Below are 18,618 nucleotides of genomic sequence, written 5' to 3'. Positions count from 1 at the left end.
CTATAGTATCAAAATCAGAATCAGAACAAGCATATTAATCCTTCAGGGAAATTGCTTTTTAGTAGTTGCCCAAGACTGTATAAACTATAAAATTATACAACTTCTGCAGAAAGACGAGGAATTATATAATGACCACAGAAAGGAAGGACCTCCAGTGACATTTGGTGTAGCCTTCATTCATTCCTATTTTCTGGCTCAATATGCTCCTCTGGCTTATCAGAAGACTGTTTAATGAGTCAGAGGTATACATGATACAATGAAGTGCCTACATTCACTGTACAGCTCCGCAGCAACTATGCTGACCTTTTGAAACAGTTAACTGAGTCTCTCAGTCACTGTACAACCATAGTGAGAGCACAGCGAACAACAGCTTAGACCCATAAGTGTTGGACAGAGCTTCCCTTTGTCACTGACTCTGTTCAGAAATTTTATGAATGGAAAATGGCAGAAAAAAGTCTTCTGGATTAAATTTTTTCCAAATAACAACACTCTTCCTTTTGCATATGATATAGTCCTGTTATTTTCATCGAGCAAAGACCTTCACCGCAAATGGAAACGGGTGAAGTGCCTTCTCCTGGGCCCTATAAATATCCCAGGGTATTGTTCATGGCGAGGAAAGAGGGCATTGGCAGGGCTTCTGCAGTACTAAAAACGCTGACCTGGTCTGTTGTGGCAAAGAGACCATTAAATGCAAAAGAAAAGTTCTCCATTTCCCACTCTCCCCTATAGTCTCAAACTTCATGACAGAAAGAAAGAGATTGTGGATACAAGTCCTCAGTCATTTGGGGGAAGCTCAGAACAGAGCTGCTACACCTCTACATCGAAAGGAGTCAGTTAAGGTTTTTCTGTTATTTCTAACTGATAGGAGGCACCGTGGCACACCCGGGACATGCTCGGTGTCTCAGGTGGTTTGACAACACCTTGGGGTTTATTTAGAAGATTTATAAATTACGTTATATCATGTTATACTTGAAGCCTGAAACCTAGTTGGTAAAAATAAAATGAAAGAACACAGTACTTTGTGGACCTGCTCACAACTGTTTCTGAGTTCTGATACTACAAATTTGTCCTGAAGGGAGAAAAAGGAAAACGCTAAAACTGAGGAAATGCAGTTGATACAGACAAACATACAGTGTCGAAACCACTGGTAGTAAAGGAGGATAAAAATATGCTGAACTCTTGGCCTGTCAGCAAGAGCGTTTATAGAAGTCATGACACCAGATTTGCCATTGTGCATAAGTAGTTGTTCTCGAGTCATTCCCAATAATAAAAAAATGAAAAAATATTTTTGAAAAATTGTCAGAAAATGGCTTCACATTGTGAATCTTGCTGACAACGCCCTCATACCAGATCAAGGTGAACTGACATTCAGTAGCAGAAAAGCTGCATACTAGAATGGTTGAATAATATCTGGCTCACTGCCAGCCTAAGCATCTTAGAAAAAGTTTTTGAACAATGTCCTGTTGCTGCCACGCAGTAGTGGGATTACCTAATGCGATTAGCAGAGTCGCCAAATCAACCGTGGTGAATGTAGCTCATAATTTACAGTGAAGAGCCGAGGAAGGTGTACAACAGAGATTAGCAAAGGTGAACTCCAGTGAGCCATACCCTCCCACCCAGTTCAAAATATACATACTGGGCTTTACAACAGGAGTGTTACTTAATTTGATAGCAAATCTTCCTAATGAAGACTGTTCTTTAGACAGACTAAACAGATGCTCTATCCTATCTTATACTTTCATTTACAATTAGTTGTGTCCACTTGAGAAATGTATAGTATTTTTTTTTTAAAGCTCTTAATACTAAAGATGGTGTCTCTTTATCATTTTTTTTAATTCTACAATTTGCCTGAGAGCCATTAAATAAATTAAATTGTCCTATCTTTCTCCTTTCACCCCAAACATCCAGCCTGTTTTTTTAACTCACAGAAATGTTAAAATTTAATTTTCAGTTTCACCTCAGATAGACACCTGGAAAATATGCTAAATCTTCTTAAGGGGCATGCCTTTAAAGTTAATGAAAACGACATTATGTTATCTTGAGAGAAATTTGCAGTGACTATGATTTGAGACTGGGCACATGAAAGTGACACCTATAATATGGTATTATTGTTGTTCCTGTTGCTTAATAGCAGAAGCTGATAATTCTCCTATTGCGACATATTTTTTCCCAGGGGCCATGTGATTGGAAAGTCTAGAAATTACTATGTCAACATGAACAATTTATGTTTCTGCATCCCTCAACTACATGAACCCTGTGCACATGTCACTGATCACATGTCGATATAATCGGGCTGTCCTAATCATCATCCATCTAAAGTATTGATTATGTTATGAGTATGATGTCATTGATGTCTGATTTAGATGACATATGTCTAAGCTTTCAGTCGTGAGAAAGATTTGCATCTTGGGTCTTCAAACTGAGCCGTGATACACATTCACATTCTTGCCTCGCTGCTAAATTTGTGGGAGGGGAGACTATACTCTGACAATGTTATAAAAAAGAAGAATGAATTCCGACAGCTAAATGTTAAATGAATGTTTTAAATGACACAAACAAACTAATTACTCATTTATGTGCCCTCGTGGCACGTTTGAGGCATTTATGCAAACTAGGCTGGCACTTAGCTGACCTATCTATCGTGCTTTAATATTTTAAAACTCACCATTTGGATCATTTCCCAAAAAATTCAAATTCTGTTTCTCAAAACAGCAACACGCCAACCCCGACCAGCCATCAAGTATTTATTGAAAGTGTACACTGAGTAAAGGCCATCCTGCTGCAGTGACCAATGGGTAATAAGATCACCAGAGTGATACAAAAAAGGTCTTTAATGTCAAAATAGGAACCTATACTTTCTGCATTTCCTATATCGCAGGGAAAGAAATGAGCCTTATCTTTGAGGAAGGTGGCCATCCATCAGCAATTTATCTCAGTTTATCAGTCTGCCCGAGTCGAAATGTGCAATGATGTTGGACATTAATCAAATCCTGACACCTCACTTTCAGGACTGAGACATGCACCCTTTCTTCCTGCCCAAATCTGGTCATTGTCCTGCTTGGGTTCTCTGGCTGCAGATTTAAATCCAGGTGGTGCTGGGTGCCAACATCAGACTGCTAGAGGGCCCTGTCATGTTAAAAGGGCATATGAAAATTGCAGAGACCGTGCAATGAAAATCAAAAAAGCAACACATTAAAAGTCTTGTACTTCAGCATCGTCATTACAGTTTTATTGTGCTAAATGTATCGCTGAAGTGCTCTTAGAACTCGCCCTGTTGAAAAGAGCAAAGATGAGAAGGATAGAAAGTTACATTTACTGTGTGTCTGTGTCAAGAATAATCTCATCACAGACAATGCTGCAGATCAAGGGGAGAGAGCTTCTTGTGGCTGAGTTCGTTTTCTCTCTTGCTAGACTCCCTACTGACCTCTCATTCATTCTGTTTTAGAAATTGCTGAGTGTTACTGATGTACTGAATCGAAACTATCACAGGAGCCATGGCTGCCATACATTGAGCATTTTGGACACTGGCCGCTCAATCTCTCCAGTCTATATTCATGCCAAAGCATCGATCTAACGTGGACAGCCAAAGGTCTGATATGTAGAGCAAGATTTTAAGAAAAATCTGTCAGTGATGTAAGACCTTAATTCAGCCTCGGAGAGTAACCCCTGCAGTCGATCATAAAACCCGTTAGAGGACTTAAATTTTTCAGATGGATGAATATCTGGATACAAAATAGAAGGGAGCCAGATGTGACCCTGGAACAATTCCCTTCATTTTCTCTCTGCCATCAAATATAACGGATGTTTTGTGGCTGCTCTTGGTTGAACTCCATTCTTCCCTTTATTATTTTGTTATTGCAGCAGAACATTTTATAAAGAGGAGATGTGTATGGATTTTACATAAGAGATTTACCTTTTTAAAACTTATTTTACATGAAATGAGTTCATGGGACTTCATCTGTCAGTAGCACCACGGTAGCACTGGATGATTCACATTTTATCATAGCTTATAATTGAAATACACTGTGCAAAGTAATTGTATGCACATTCTTCTATCAAGTTCTGTTTTCCCATGTTTACACTCTTTTACTGTGACAGAGTGCCATTTGGTGGTACCAGAAGTCTTACAGTGAATGTAGATGTGTTTAAAATAAGGTTTTAAGGCTTTTTTGATGTTCATCCATCCATCTTCTTCACAGTAAGGTCATGTGGCCTGCAGTCTATCTCATCTGGATATCCTAGAGGGGTGACCAGTCCATGGTAAATGGACTGGCTCTTATATAGCGCTTTTCTACTCTCTTGGAGTACTCAAAGCGCTCTATACAACACGTTGCATTCACCGCATACACACCCCATTCACACAAGCACTATTTTCTATACAGTGAGTGCTTTCTAACTATCACTCATACGCATTCATACTCCGATGGATGCATCGGAGAGCAAGACGGGGTTGCCCAAGGATATTTGGCATGCAAACTGGAACCAGGGATCGAACCACCAACCTTCCAATCAGCAGCTGACCTGCTCTACCTCCTGAGCTACAGCCACCTCTCCATCAGGCTAACACAGTCAGAAGATTTAGATGATCTTTACCTTACCGTTATCTGTTTTGAGTGTGGGATAAAGCCACAAATACCACACATACTTAATGCCTCAGTTAACCAGCAGGTTGTTGTGAGGCAACAGTCCTAATAAGTGCCTTTTAATTTTTTTCCTCCCTTACATTTAACTCAGTCATAAAATGTCACTGTCTTTCAGGCTCTTTTTGGAGGCTATGTTTTTTTCTATTTTTTAACAGTGAAAGGGCATTTTATTGTCTAGCACACCAGGCCATTAGGGATGACTGAAAAAGTTCATTGTGAAGTATTTCTTTAACTGAAGTTTGACCCTTTTCAATAACAATTTTAAACCTTTTGCACTGGGAGTTGAAATCATGAGAAATGTCAGCAGCAATGCAATTACAGGTGCTATGCACCCTCTCCTTTGCACAGCTGACATCTTGAAGAGTGAGAATTCATGCAGAAAATTGCATTTTTTATGTTGCCCTCACACTGAGTGGCTGTAACATGTATGCAAATTCCGCTGCCTCAGAACATTCCTGTCACTGATTCGGAGCATATTCGAAATGGCTTAAAATAAAATAGTTTATGATTCTTTAAGATACAAACAGCATACAGTGTAATATACGTGCACTGAGAGGTACATCTTTGTCTTTTATGAGATCATCTGTTTTAATAATGGCCATGATGGATGATAATGTTCTGAGAAAGCAGCTCCTAATGTGTTCCCACTGCTAATGTTCAGATTATAACTCGCCTTTTATGATGGCTCTTGACCCCCCTGCAGAAAGATGCTGTATAAACATAATATCTTTTGTCATTAAAGTACTAGAAGAACGCAGCATAGACTGACACAATGCTAATGTCTTTCCCTGTCTGCTATCTGGCAACGGCACGACCCCTTTTCTGTGAATATTTGAAAGTTCACACGGCTTTTTCTGAGGTGTGTGTCAGTTATTACCAGGATATTTTAGAAATGAAAATGACTGGTAAGTATGTACTGTATAGCTAAGCACATTTGAAAACAAAATAAAATAAAAATAGCATTCAGTTGCATTCGAAGTCAATGGGGGATATGCAAAGTTTTGAGATAATACCACTTAGTGTTCCAGTACTTCCATATGGTATGGTATTTCATATCATCATTTAGTCAGTTAAGTAGGAAGGACAGTAGTAGTGGGATTCATATCTGGTCATGGATGTATAATTGGCCTTCAGAGAGACTGGTGACCTGTCAAGGACATCCAGACATCGATGGATGGACTTTTTCTTAATTTCAAACATGTTCATTTTAATGCATGGTCAGCATGTAAAATTTTTTAGCTAAATGTAAGCCAAGGTCTTAAAAAACAGTTTAATAGTCACATTTATTTTACTTGCCTAATTGACTGGCCTTAAATCAGTGAAGAAGCTGTGACAAAAAGACATACACTCGCAGGCAGTTTGTATTTTCGGCATATTGAGTCCAGTAGACCAACATTACACATCAATTTACTACTGAAAGAGGAGGTCCATTTGCATAACCCAGGGGGCATAGAGCACAGATAGTTTTCATCACTTGCCTTATACAACCCGTGATCATTCCAAAGAATACAATTCTTTTCTATGCGATTAACCTCTTGCTCCTAGATTTCGATTGTGTCCCAGATTGGAATAACTTCGACTAATCAGCCATTCTCATGTCCATACTGATATCTCTCCTGATGTGATCTTCAGCATACTAAGACAAAATTTATATAGAATGCATTATTCATACTCCCAAAACAAGCCCCATGAATTGATTTATGATCACTGATGAATAATACATATATAATTTCAAGCCGTAAAGCTTTGGCAACCATACATCTTATTTCTTTTTTTTCCCTTTTTCTTCGGTGAAGAACTTGTGAAGCAAGAATAGCAACACCTGGAAACATGAAACTTTATAACACGGCCTTAAATTCCTCTCTGTGACTTTGCCCCCCAAAACTTTAGTTACTGAGCACATAGATGATACTGTAATATTTAAGATAAGACGTGAAAATGGCGGTCAAGTCATTATTTCTAATAATCTAATTTCATCAGAAATCACTGGAACAGCTATCCTAAAACTGAGGCTTATTTCTGGATTTTGCTAATCTTAACTTGATAGGGAAATTTCAGCCTGTCCCATTTTATGAGCCAATTCCTTTTTATTAAAAAAATGTCACTTTCAAAAATTTATAATAACTAACTGTGAGATATCAGCTTGAAATTCAGGAGGTGTTGACTGAGCTTAAATAATAAAACACAACGTCTTTCACCACTATGGGATTCCACAAACGTACAAAATCCATATACTGGCAGCATGGATTGTACACAGTTCTGTTTCCATGATTTAGTGTCGTAATTTAAGATTAGCTTAGACTTCTGTGTTGAATCCATGTAGGCTCTACAGCCTATGCAATTGGCTGACACCACTGCCAGCATTTAACATGCCAATATCACAGCAAACTGTGTAGTAGACATGCCGGTGCACCGTGTCCATTTCACACCTTTTCTCTCCAAAGTGTAAAAATGTACACGCATGCAGAAGTTGCAGTAAGCTGCAGTACCATCAGAGGGAGATGATTTTTTTCAAGCCAATGTGAAAATAATCACAGGAAAGAGCTAAAAGAGACATTATTTACACATTTACATATAAATGCATATTATCCAGATAACTTAATTGTTTCTGACACAGAAAGACCCTGGAATGTACTTCACACTTAGCGACTTCTTAGCTTTAAATGTATTATCTCCCCCTGCTGGTATTTGAACTTCTGCATGTGTGTCCATTTCACACTGGACACGTCGTGTCTACTACACGCGTTGATATCGGGCTGTTAACACAGCAGCATAAGTCTATTGCAAGCTGATATCTAACCTTTGCTGCAATAAGCCATTCCTCTTGAATCAGTTACTACCAAATCTAAAGTTCAGGTTATAAAAATAATAAAAAAAATAACACTTTGTGCAAGAAATTCCCAAAGGTCACTTTAAAAGTTAGTTACATTGTAAAAATTTTTAGTGTCTGAAAAAAATCAATTTTAACTGCAAGCGTTTTACCTGTGATGCAATTTCCTTCATATGTATAAAGGTACGTTTGAATCTTTTTTTTATCACCGTGGCTCATTAAACCACACACTGGGCTTGGGATCAAATTCCCAGGTGGCCAAGACCACATTGTCAATAATGTAGCTATTCATAGATGTGGTTCATTTACAAGAGCTCAATTAAATCTGTTTAAAAATAGTCTGAATTCTTGGAACTCTTATTGGAATCTTATCATTTTTCTTTTTCTGCTGCTATAGTTACTGATTTCTGTATCTCATTATTCTCAGGGACTTGATCAAGTGATAACCCTCATGTGAATGACATGTGGCTTTAATAATTGGTGGTTGCCAGGACACGTATCCCCCGCTTCTGTTGTAATGCCAATGAGAGGAATGGAGGTCAGGAAGTGAGAGACGCCTCAGGTAGCTATTCTTGGCCTTAGCTTCGAGTCATTCACATTCTCTAATTGCTCAAGTTAACGTGTGACAAAAGATGAACAGCAGCCCTTCGTCCAGCAAAGCAAACGGCAAGCACTGCACACGTGCTTCACATGGCGGAAGAGAACAGTTTATATGTTGACATTTACAACCTAATTAAAACCAGCAGGGGAAATGAACCACACAGGGTCAGATGCTTATTCACACAAGTATTTACACACAAAATAAAGTATACTAGCACTTGCACAGACAATGGCACAATCCTGCACACAGTTTAAGCACTCTGCACATTTGCTAATCCCACCCAGCTGGAAAACCTGCTCATTTGAATAACTAAAATCCTAAGATGATTAAAATATATTACCATGTCACAGAAATTCATACTGGTAATATTAAAGATGTATATATGCACATAAATTCCCCAAAGGCCCCCTGCGTTTTGATTAGCAGATGAGAGAAAAAACTGTAGGTAACAAGTAAAATGAATCAAAGGTGGAATTTTAAACAGCGTAAAGTTGTTATAAGAATACATTTGCACATCATTGCGGTATTTGTTCACAAGCGCACACTAAACTACCCGGGGCGGAGCAGAGTCTGCTGTCACATCTAACTTATCAAGTAGGAACATGCCTCTCAGCCACTTGTTTCAGTTTTTCTATGGTAATAGAGGACATGAACTGAACTCTAGTTCTTCAGGGTGAAGGGCTTTTTTTATGCAAAGTCTGTGAATTGCACCACAGTTGTTCTTGATTGGAAACCAGCGCAAGGAAAATCTCACTTTGGTTTCAAGTTAACAATATTATCAGTGCACAGATTCGCTTTCATTACTTCCATGTCATTGAATTTCTTTGTAAGGAACACAGCATATTCTTCACTTTGCTGTGACATCGAATGCCACTCCAATACGCTTAGTTCATTAAAATGCCCTTTAAGCTCTTCTCTACAAAGAAGAACACTATTTAGACCTCACAGTTTAAGCTCACACATGACCGTGCTTGCTGTGATGCAAAGCCATGGTGTTTGTGCAGAGCCTCCTGTCATTACACTGTTGTAAGTACAGAAAAAGTATGTGCATTATGCTTGTCCTGCAGTTCATTGTGGCTCTTATATTTGCATGTTTTTTTTTTTTACAAGCATCCAAATTTTGTCTTATGAATCCAATAGGTGTTTGTTTAGTGCATGTTAATCATTTGCAGCTGGCTTTCCTTATCTTATTGTCATGGGTAATTGGTTATGCAGCACATGGAAACCAGAGACCTGCAGGCGACACAGAGGAAGAGGCACATTGGGATGGAAGAATCTGCGATCACTGAAGCGTGTCAAACATTTTTTTCCCCCTTTTCCCTCCTTTAAATTGCTATATCTTGTTTACCTATTAATTTCCCCTTCTCTGCAAACCCATCACAACCCTCCCAAGCATCTCTTTATATTTTACTTTTAAAAATGTGCAACTTGAATACGCCTTCATTCCATCTGTCTCAACTCTCCTTAATTTTCCTCTTTATTCTTACTCCTACTCAATCTGACAGCGAACCCATATCTCGATTAGACCTCTGGAAATGCCTTTGCAATTTCCTGGAAGATTATAGTGATGGATTTACACAATATCAATCAGAGCAAAGATGTGGCTCAAAATAGCCCTCTGCTACTGGCAAGAGATGTTTTGGAGCGGTGGTCAAAGCTCATATTTGCTCGACTACTTTCTTTGAGCACATAGTCGAAAATGGATGTTTTTTTTTTTTAATTATATGAAACAAGCTGTTACAGTGATTTTAAAAAAGCTAGTGGGCCTCCTGACAGCAGTTACCTCAAAGCAAGATGAGCCATTCCCTGGTGACTCTTCATCTAATTTGACTAGTATTTCTCTTGCTTCCTTCAACAAACTACTCTGAATGAGGTCACATTTCTCTGACCTCGGGGCATTATTACCCTGTAATCATGTGTTGCTCTGCATGGCTACATTTGTTATTTCTCGTTGACAGCCTAATGTTAGAAGAAAGCAATTTTACCTGATGGATGATCATAAGACTGGGAGAGGCTATATCAGCTTCATGCCTCCACCAGTGAATTATGCACAACAAAATCCCATAGATGCCTGAACCAGCTGCCCACAATACCTGCCTTCTCAAACCAGCTTTACACACTAGGTATTATTGCCAGAGGTGTGAGGACTTTTCGCCTTGTCAGAATGTGCATGAAGATCATTCATTACTGCGGTATTTGCTTGCCTTCTTAAATCAAATAGGGTGCCAGTCCTTACATTGCAATGTTGTCATGAAAAATTGTTGACTTATTTTTAAGCAGCATAGGTTGGACAACTGATTCATGGGTCTCGGGGCGTTCATGATCACACAAATCAATCGGCACTGCTCCTCTGGCCCGCACTTTGTCTGTTGGCAGCAATAGGGATAATGTGTCAAAGTGGGCCTCCTCCATCTTGTCACTTTAAGTGCAATCAATAATGCTTCCCCACCAACTGAACGCCTCTGAATATCAGCCCTCCCCTCGCCTCGTACTGGGCCGAGCATTTCAATCAATATTTGACTGGGGGGCTAAAACATCTGCAGGAGCAACAACAAAAAGCGAGGTAATATTAAATGCTTTACAATACATTGAAAATGACGCCACGCTCTGCAGGAGTGTTTCTGCAGGACTGGCAATGCGATGGAAACCAAAAAAATAAATGAAAAATTTAATTCTCTGTGACGGTTGTGTCTACAAACGTCATGTCTGTGTTGTGTGGATTTTTACATGGTTTAAGTCTCAGAGGAAAATGATTTCACAGCCTGTCATAATTAAACAATTAAACTGCTATTTAACTTCAACTCAATTTGGCAAATCAAACACTGCATCACAGCTCAATCACTGCTACAGCATAAGTGTGTGGAGAGGATGCTTTTTATCTTTAAACACAGTTTTGCAGCAGTGTTTTACAGTGTGAATGTGTTGTCCCCACAGCCTCATACATCACTGTAGAGAATTCTCAATGTATGGCTTGCCGTCGGCTTCCAGACGGGTCCAATCAATAAAAGCTAGCCTCTGGCCAACGTATCTGTAAATTAGTCTACCTAAAAAATTCAACAAGCCCATAGAGCGGTTAGATGTGTGCACATAGGTGCTTGGCCCTGGAAACGATTGTATTAATTGCCTCGGGATTATGAGACACAGACCTCCACTCTCTCATGCATATTTGACACTTCTAGCAGCGCTCTCAAGCCCCCGTTGCACCTAATGGATGGTGTTTGGCGCAGTGTTGCATATGTATTAGCTACCAACTTATAAGTGGGCATGTAGTGAGCACATCCCCATGCATGCCTATGTGTCTGTGCGAGTGTGTCTCTTCTGTTATCCTGAGCCGGGCAGGGTAAGTGCAGGGCTGGGTGCTGAGGTTGCTGGTTCCTAATTGGTATGACTGCTCCCACTACTCTTGTCCTCACAGTCTGGCACTACCCTTCTCTGTTAATCTGTGCCAAGGATTTGGCTCACTTGACACTCAACTGACCTGACAGTCCTTTGGGTGTCTGTTGCAAACAAATATACACACAAAAAAAAGAAATGAATGACTGTACAGACACTTAACTACAAGTACTCCTGCACAAAGAGACAAACTCTCATGCAAATGAGAGACACAGATATGCAGTCACTCAGACAAGTGCACGCACACATCAACGCAAAATCACAGTTCAAAGAGCCGCAACTCCATTTGAGATATGTTTCTGGACAGCATCACTATGATGTAGAGGGAGAGCTCTTGACAGTGTTGTTAGGGGAACGGCATCAAACAGTGGCGTGAGTATGTGTGAGTGCGTGCCGATGCCACATCTGCTGATAATGTCCGCACGCAGCCCTCGAATGAGAAGTGAGCTTGTTGATATCAAGTACTTGCACATAGCTATACATGGTGTCCTTTTTGTCTGAAGAGCTCATCTTGGCACGGCAGACTGACATCTGATCTGATGGCTTTTGAAACTTCTGAACATGACGCACAGCCTCGGAAACATGTTCTTGTCTAGTCACATATGCAAATATTTTATTAAGGGAGACTGACAGGGAAAACACGCTACACAATTATAGAAGGTCTTCAAACACAGGGTATTAAATGAGTGTCACTGATGAAGCCATAGCTACAGCCTCTGATCACAGGAAAAGCAGGGGTGAACTGCATTGCGAGAAGTCAACAAAGCTGAAAGTTTGTAGTTTAGCAGCTGTAAAACAAATAAGCAGTCTTAACACGACCAGAGGTGTCAAAGCTCCTCATATGAATCTGCGTTAAGTAACAGTCACTTATCTGAAAAGGCAAGGGAACAACACAAAAAAGACATAGTAATGACTTATGTTGTTATAAGTAAAGTTATAAGATATTTACAGAGCAGACAATGAACAAATCAGCAGTGTTCTTTCAAACTCTCGAGGAAACTTTATATTAACCGTTGCTAAACATTTCTGTCAGCTGTTCAGTGTTAATGTGTGATTTATCAAGTTATTTCTAAAAAAAATATCATTTGCTGCTGGAAATGAAGCTGATAAGAGCACCGAAACTAAACCAGTAAAGTCAAATGTCATAAAACCAAAAAAGTGAACTGATCAGGTTTAAACCTTAATTAGATTACAGATATATATAAATGGTAGGATATAGAGCTGGTATCTTAAAAAAACAAACAAAAAAAAACAACTTTAGCTCAACTGGACTGCTTTTAAATTCATAAATACTACCAAAAACGGTGTCAGTTTAGTATGTGGTACCATGATTGAAAACTTACCTCTGATTCTCTGAATTTTCTTTGCTCTGTGTACAGACCCTTTGCTCAAGGGTCTGTACACAGACAGGGTGAGCTCTCCTCTTTAGCTCAAGAGCTCATATGTAACTCTGGTAATGCTCTTGGAAAGTAAGGAAAAATGTCACATATACACTTTAATAATGCTTCAAGGGTAGTCTGTGCATTACGCTAGCTCAGAAATTCAGCGCACAAAAATGTAGGTTATTAAAAAAACAGACGTGAGTTTAAAGAGCGGGAGAGATATTTCACTACAATAGTCGAACAGATAGGTCATAATTTGGAAATGATTCGTTTTGAAAATCAGAACTGAGGATGAGTTAATCTCTCGTGGGGTTTGACTTGGTCTGAGTAATAAGTGAACTTTCTCTCACTGCAGAGTCAGAGCGCATCCGTACTTACAGCAAGTGTTAAGCAGTCCGTTGGGCTTTCTCGTGCTCGGTTGACATATTCTGAGTGTCCATTTAGTGTAGCACCAGAGAAGCTTGGTTGATCAGGCTCCAGCTTGATGGTTAATAGCCATGGCCACTGCACAAAAAGAAAGATGACACAGAATGAGCAATAGAAAGCCTCCCAACTTAAGATATAATAGAACACAAAACCTAAATAAAGTGAAAGATGTGCATGTACAGTATCTTCACATAAATTCCTAAATCCATCCTCAGTTCCATTTCTGACATTTCTTTTTAAATCACATTAAACCTCTATTTTCAATAAATTACTGTCACTCCCTGTTTATAATTGTAAAGACCATTTTATCATTTTAATAGTACAAATAAATTAAAAAATAAGCAAACTTTTAAAAAATATTAACAAAGGAAGAAGTGAACTACAGAAATCAACAACTATTCTGATATGGTCTTCATTATTGGCGAATATAGTGTTGCAGTGCTTTTTTTTCCCGTGAATGTTCACAAGGAATCTTGGAGATAAGTCGTGCCTAAAAAAATGCAGTGATTTCAGTGGACTTAATGCTGTCAGGAGCACAATCATCATATTGCTGCACCCGTATTTTCTAAAATAGCCATTCTAATGAGAATGTCCCGTCTGTGCAATCAAGCACTCTGCTTGCTTCTCATCTGAACACATGCACACACATTTGGGGATGGGACTGATGCAGGCATTTCTTTGTCTTCATTTTGTCATTGTTTTGGAGTGGAGGCTGGTGATGGCGTAATGTACAGCTTGTTAATTGTAACCATGAATCCAAAAATCAAACTAAAGTTTCTGCTAGGACTTAAACAAGCTTTAGCTCACAACCCAGCACTTCTTCAAGTCTCTGTCCTAAGACAGTGGTGCTGTTTCAAGGGCAGAAAAGTGTCATAGACCACTTTGTAAATTATACAGTACTCAGTCCCAGGAGACCTATAATCCTCATTATCCATAATGTATACATCCAGCATGAGAACCAAAGAAAATGACGATGGTTCTGACTGCTTCTGATGTAAATGACTGTGGCCTGAGTTCACTATATGTTCGCACCCTCAGCCGCAGCCCTCTGAGACCATTATCCCAGAGTGCTGAAGCACTCTCACCCATATGGACACTAACAGGCACATGTCATGTGTGTAAATTTTACACAGAACTCTTCACAGGAACCCAGGCAGTTTCAAAATCTCTCTAACAAAGACTTGTACACTTCATGGAAATAACAGCTGCTGCTTGTGTCTTTAGTATATGAAGGGCAAGCATGTAAAAAATAGATAAAGAAAATACCTTCTTTTGAACTGTGGATGAGCAATAACCTTAGTGTAAGACGCAAGGGGAGGGGAAGACACGAGCAGGTGATAATAGGATAAATCCTGAGCCCTGAGGCCACAGTGTTTAGTACACTAAGTCTGTGTTGCTGAAAAGATGTAGCGTCATGATAACAACTTGTGTTTATGGAACGTCGCTGCAGAGACGCATTACTGTCTGCACCGTGTCAGTCATGTTTTGACTAATCACAAAACAGAAGATGGCAGAGAAATCATAGGACCCCCACGTTCAGCAGAATCCAGGCACCAGCAGGGCTTTTCGTTGGATGGAAAGATTTCGGGAACGCTGGAGGGTGAAACATGCTGAGGCTGGGTGACACACCACTGTTGTCTCAAACAGTTGAAACCAAATTATTTCCCCGTGGTGAAAAACTGCCTAACGATTCTTGTCTCTGGTGCTCTAATTCATTTATTATGCTAATAGGAAAAGCCTTTAGTCTGATCAGACATTGCATAAACTTAAGTGCGCTTCAGTGTTCTCTAATCATGTAGGAAAATGATTTGAAGGCTCCTAGCAATTTTGCTGCATTATAACATGATGGAAATTATTCACAAAATTGTCAGATGATAAGGGTTTTAAATATCTAATAGGCAGCTTTGGACGGCGATTGCAATCTTCCTGGCCAGCAGCCATTTTAATCATTCATCAACAAATCTGAGAATTCTGAATAAACGCTCTGTAAGGCTAAACGTGCATAGCTGAGACTGGCTCACGGTAGTCTGGCATGACCTAAGTTCTTTTCTGCTGCAAGCAGTGGGCTTACTGTATATGTCAGTAAAAAAGGCCATCAAGGTTATAAAAATGCAGTGGAGGTTCTCCCCTGGCATATGACGCAGGCAGCTGTCTTTACCCACACTCTATCACCTTAATCTCCCAAGAACTACTTCAGCCTCTGGGGAGGAGGAACTCTGATTTAATAGAGTGACCAACCTGTCTAGCAGACTGTCATCACTGAGGAGAACTAAACATTTGGTGAAGAGCACACTTCCTGACTTGCTTCTACACTGGGTGGACTGTAACATCCTGACACTTGTCTAAGCCCTGCAAAGATGCAGGAAAAAAATGTTGTTGTGTGGTTAGCGAGTATGTTTGGGTAGCTGCACGAATGTCACAAACCAATATTTTATGGTTGGAAGCTTCAAACTTAATTTTATTTGTGTCATTGTGTGGATGATCTAATTTTAGTCTTTATGTAAGGCAAGAAGGCAAGGCTGTCTACTAATGACATTTACATCTGATTACGCAACAAAGGATTTCAGATGGTGGTGTCTATTCTTGAAATATAGCTACACCAGTCAATCACATCAAAACCACCCATTGCATAAGTACCTGGCCAATTACAGTCTGTACAGGACTGTGCAGGGGTGTCATTTCCTGTAACTGTGACACCTGCAGCGGATCCTTTGGGAATTGTGAAAGGGTTTTATTGCCAGATATGCATTAGATGTTCATTTGGTGTCAGTGCCTTGGCAGTAGTGAGATGGGTCTGCAACTACCAAGTGCTACTTACAGAAGCTTGCCTCAGTTTTGCCATTTTTCTTCATGCAGCATTAGTGTTGTAAGGGGGCACATTTTAAGATAAAGCAATTAGACCAAGCCAACACCTCGGGCTCTTTGTGTTCCTGTTGCTCTTTCTGTTTCCTGTTCCTTTGTGTTCCTCTGAAGTTTTGGCGTAATGGCAACGTGTGTTGTCTTACTAATAAAGAGATCACAATTGTTTTTAGTGGTAAGTGTTCATTTTTAGTATTTGTCTCTATTTTATTTTATTTTATTTTAAGAATACCATTTTTGGTTATTGTTCAGATAACTTCCAGGTTGTGGCACGGAATGGTGTATTTAGCAAAATACCCAGTTACTCGATATAGAAAGTATATATTTACCGGTTGCACCATAGGTGTAAAGCAGCGGTCCCCAACCCCCGGGCCTCGGACCGGTACCGGTCCGTGAGTTGTTTGGTGCCGGGCCGCGAGACTTGAGGCTCAGGTGTGAAATGTATGGTTTTCAGGGTTTTTATCGGTTTTCAGCGTTATTTTGTTATCGTTTTTATCATTAACTCGGTTTTCCTGGGTCTTTTCACGTGTGTTATGAATAAATCTTCTTTTTTTCGGTACCAGTACTAGTTTTATTTTGTTGTATTTATCCGCGACACCTTAAAGGCCGGTCCGTGAAAATAATGTCGGGCATAAACCGCTCCGTGGCGCAAAAAAGGTTGGGGACCGCTGGTGTAAAGATTGCTTGAGAAAATAAACATAAATGTGTTTTTTAAGGTACTCTGTTTTTTTTAAGTTTATATTCAGTATCACTTACTGAAGCAAATTGTTATTTTTACATTGTTCATTATTTACACTAGCTTTCTTTGTGTGTTGCTGCCAGCAGTTGTCAGTAGAATAGCATGTGACAGGCAGCAGATGCCGTTATCTTTGAGACTGACAAACCTCTTGGGGATCCAAACATAACAGCATTAATCTGTTGCACTTTACCCTTTAAAACCTAAAAGAAAATATCAAAAAATATATATATATATATATATATCTCCCAGGAGTCTTAAGAAATGCTTAAGAACACAAACTCCTGGAAAAAAACCCCTAAAAAACTCAAACAAACATTTACTTTCCTTCTCTGAATGTGAATTAGATGTTACCCAGTCTATTTTTTTCTTTCTTTTTAATTCTTGAATATTTCCTACAGGTCAGAGGAGATTTATTAACACATTTTAACTGCAGCAAATAGTGTCCTTTAATGGAATTAAGGTATCACTAAGTAATTATTTTAATGATTGACTAATAAAGTAATTTTGAAACACAATGTGCCTAATTCCTCTAATCCCAGTTGATCTTTTCTTTGTTTTATGAGGTACTGAACTGAATATCTTTGAGTTTTGTATTGCTGATTTAATAAATCAAACAATTTGAAAATTAAACACCTTTGGCTACAAGCACTATGATTTTTTTGTATAGATCAGTCAGCGACCTAATTTAGAAATCAGTCAGACAATTAAGAAATAACAAATGTAGCTTTCTTTGCAATCTCAACACAACTAAACTTGGAAACTTAAATGTAGTATTGTTAGGTTTTTTTCATGCTATTATTTTTTAATTGCAGTGATGTGTTGCTAGTTATGCTATCTCATTATTTCGTATAGAGAAATTGTTTTTACAGCAAACCGATAAATTATTTTATTTTATTGTTTTATTTTATTCAATTAATACAGTAGGTGCAGGCTAAACTGTTTGCAGTATTACCATATAGATTACAGTGATGGACTGTTGCAGTGGTGCAGGGCAAACTGTGGTATCCATGGTCACTGCTAGGTTGGGTCCTGACATGGTAAAAGACAGGCATGGCACTCAGGATATGCCGACTGAATATTCTGTACATGCGGTTTTCTAAGCATCACGAAAAGCAAAAAATTGCAATAATAAGAAACGTGATGAATAAAATAAAAAAAAAATATGACACTGAGACATAAGAGAGTAGTATAGTAGAGTCACTTCAAAGTTCTTTGTGTTTATGGGTTGTGGTTTCCTGGGCAACCGATAGTATAGTGGTAATTACTGTTACCTCAACAGCAAGGTGGGTCTGGGTCTCAACCTGTTGGCCTTTTCTGTGTTCTCTCAGGCTACATGTTCTCTCAGGGTACAACTAATGATTCTCAGTTGGCCTTAGGTGTGAATGTGAATGCATCTCACCTAATGTCAGCTTGGACTCCAGCCCCCATGACCCTGAATTGGATGGATAGATGTATGGATGACATTTTTGTCTTTTTTTTTTTTTTTACCTCAGTATAAAACTTCATGAGGTCAAGGAAAGATTTTAAGAATTTAATTATATAATGGCAGATGTTGATGGGGATTTGAAATGTAGTACAAACCATGTTTTGAAGATGGACTAAAAAAAGCACATCTTAGGTGCTTTGCCACATGTGTTTTTCACGTGTTGTTTTATGGAAGCTATAAGTCATAAAATATTACTGCATTAAGGGCGACCGTGGTTCAGGGGATTGGGAAGCTAATCTTGTAATCGGAAGGTTGCCGG

The 18,618-nt window shown here is 39.1% G+C and overlaps 1 protein-coding gene across 1 annotated transcript in view; it reads right to left on the bottom strand.

Moving 5' to 3' along the window:
* The window catches only part of chrm2a (cholinergic receptor, muscarinic 2a), an 83,819-nt gene that overhangs the window by 40,470 nt on the left and 24,731 nt on the right, over positions 1–18,618 (bottom strand). Inside the window, exon 2 of the mRNA XM_006780846.3 lies at positions 13,228–13,353. The gene's annotated coding sequence lies outside the window, so the exon portion shown is untranslated. The remainder of the gene's footprint in view (positions 1–13,227; positions 13,354–18,618) is intronic.

Source organism: Neolamprologus brichardi, chromosome 17 (genome assembly GCF_056152115.1).
Source record: "Neolamprologus brichardi isolate AB-2024 chromosome 17, ASM5615211v1, whole genome shotgun sequence".
NCBI lineage: Eukaryota > Metazoa > Chordata > Actinopteri > Cichliformes > Cichlidae > Neolamprologus > Neolamprologus brichardi.
This window is presented reverse-complemented; position numbering and strand designations above follow the sequence as displayed.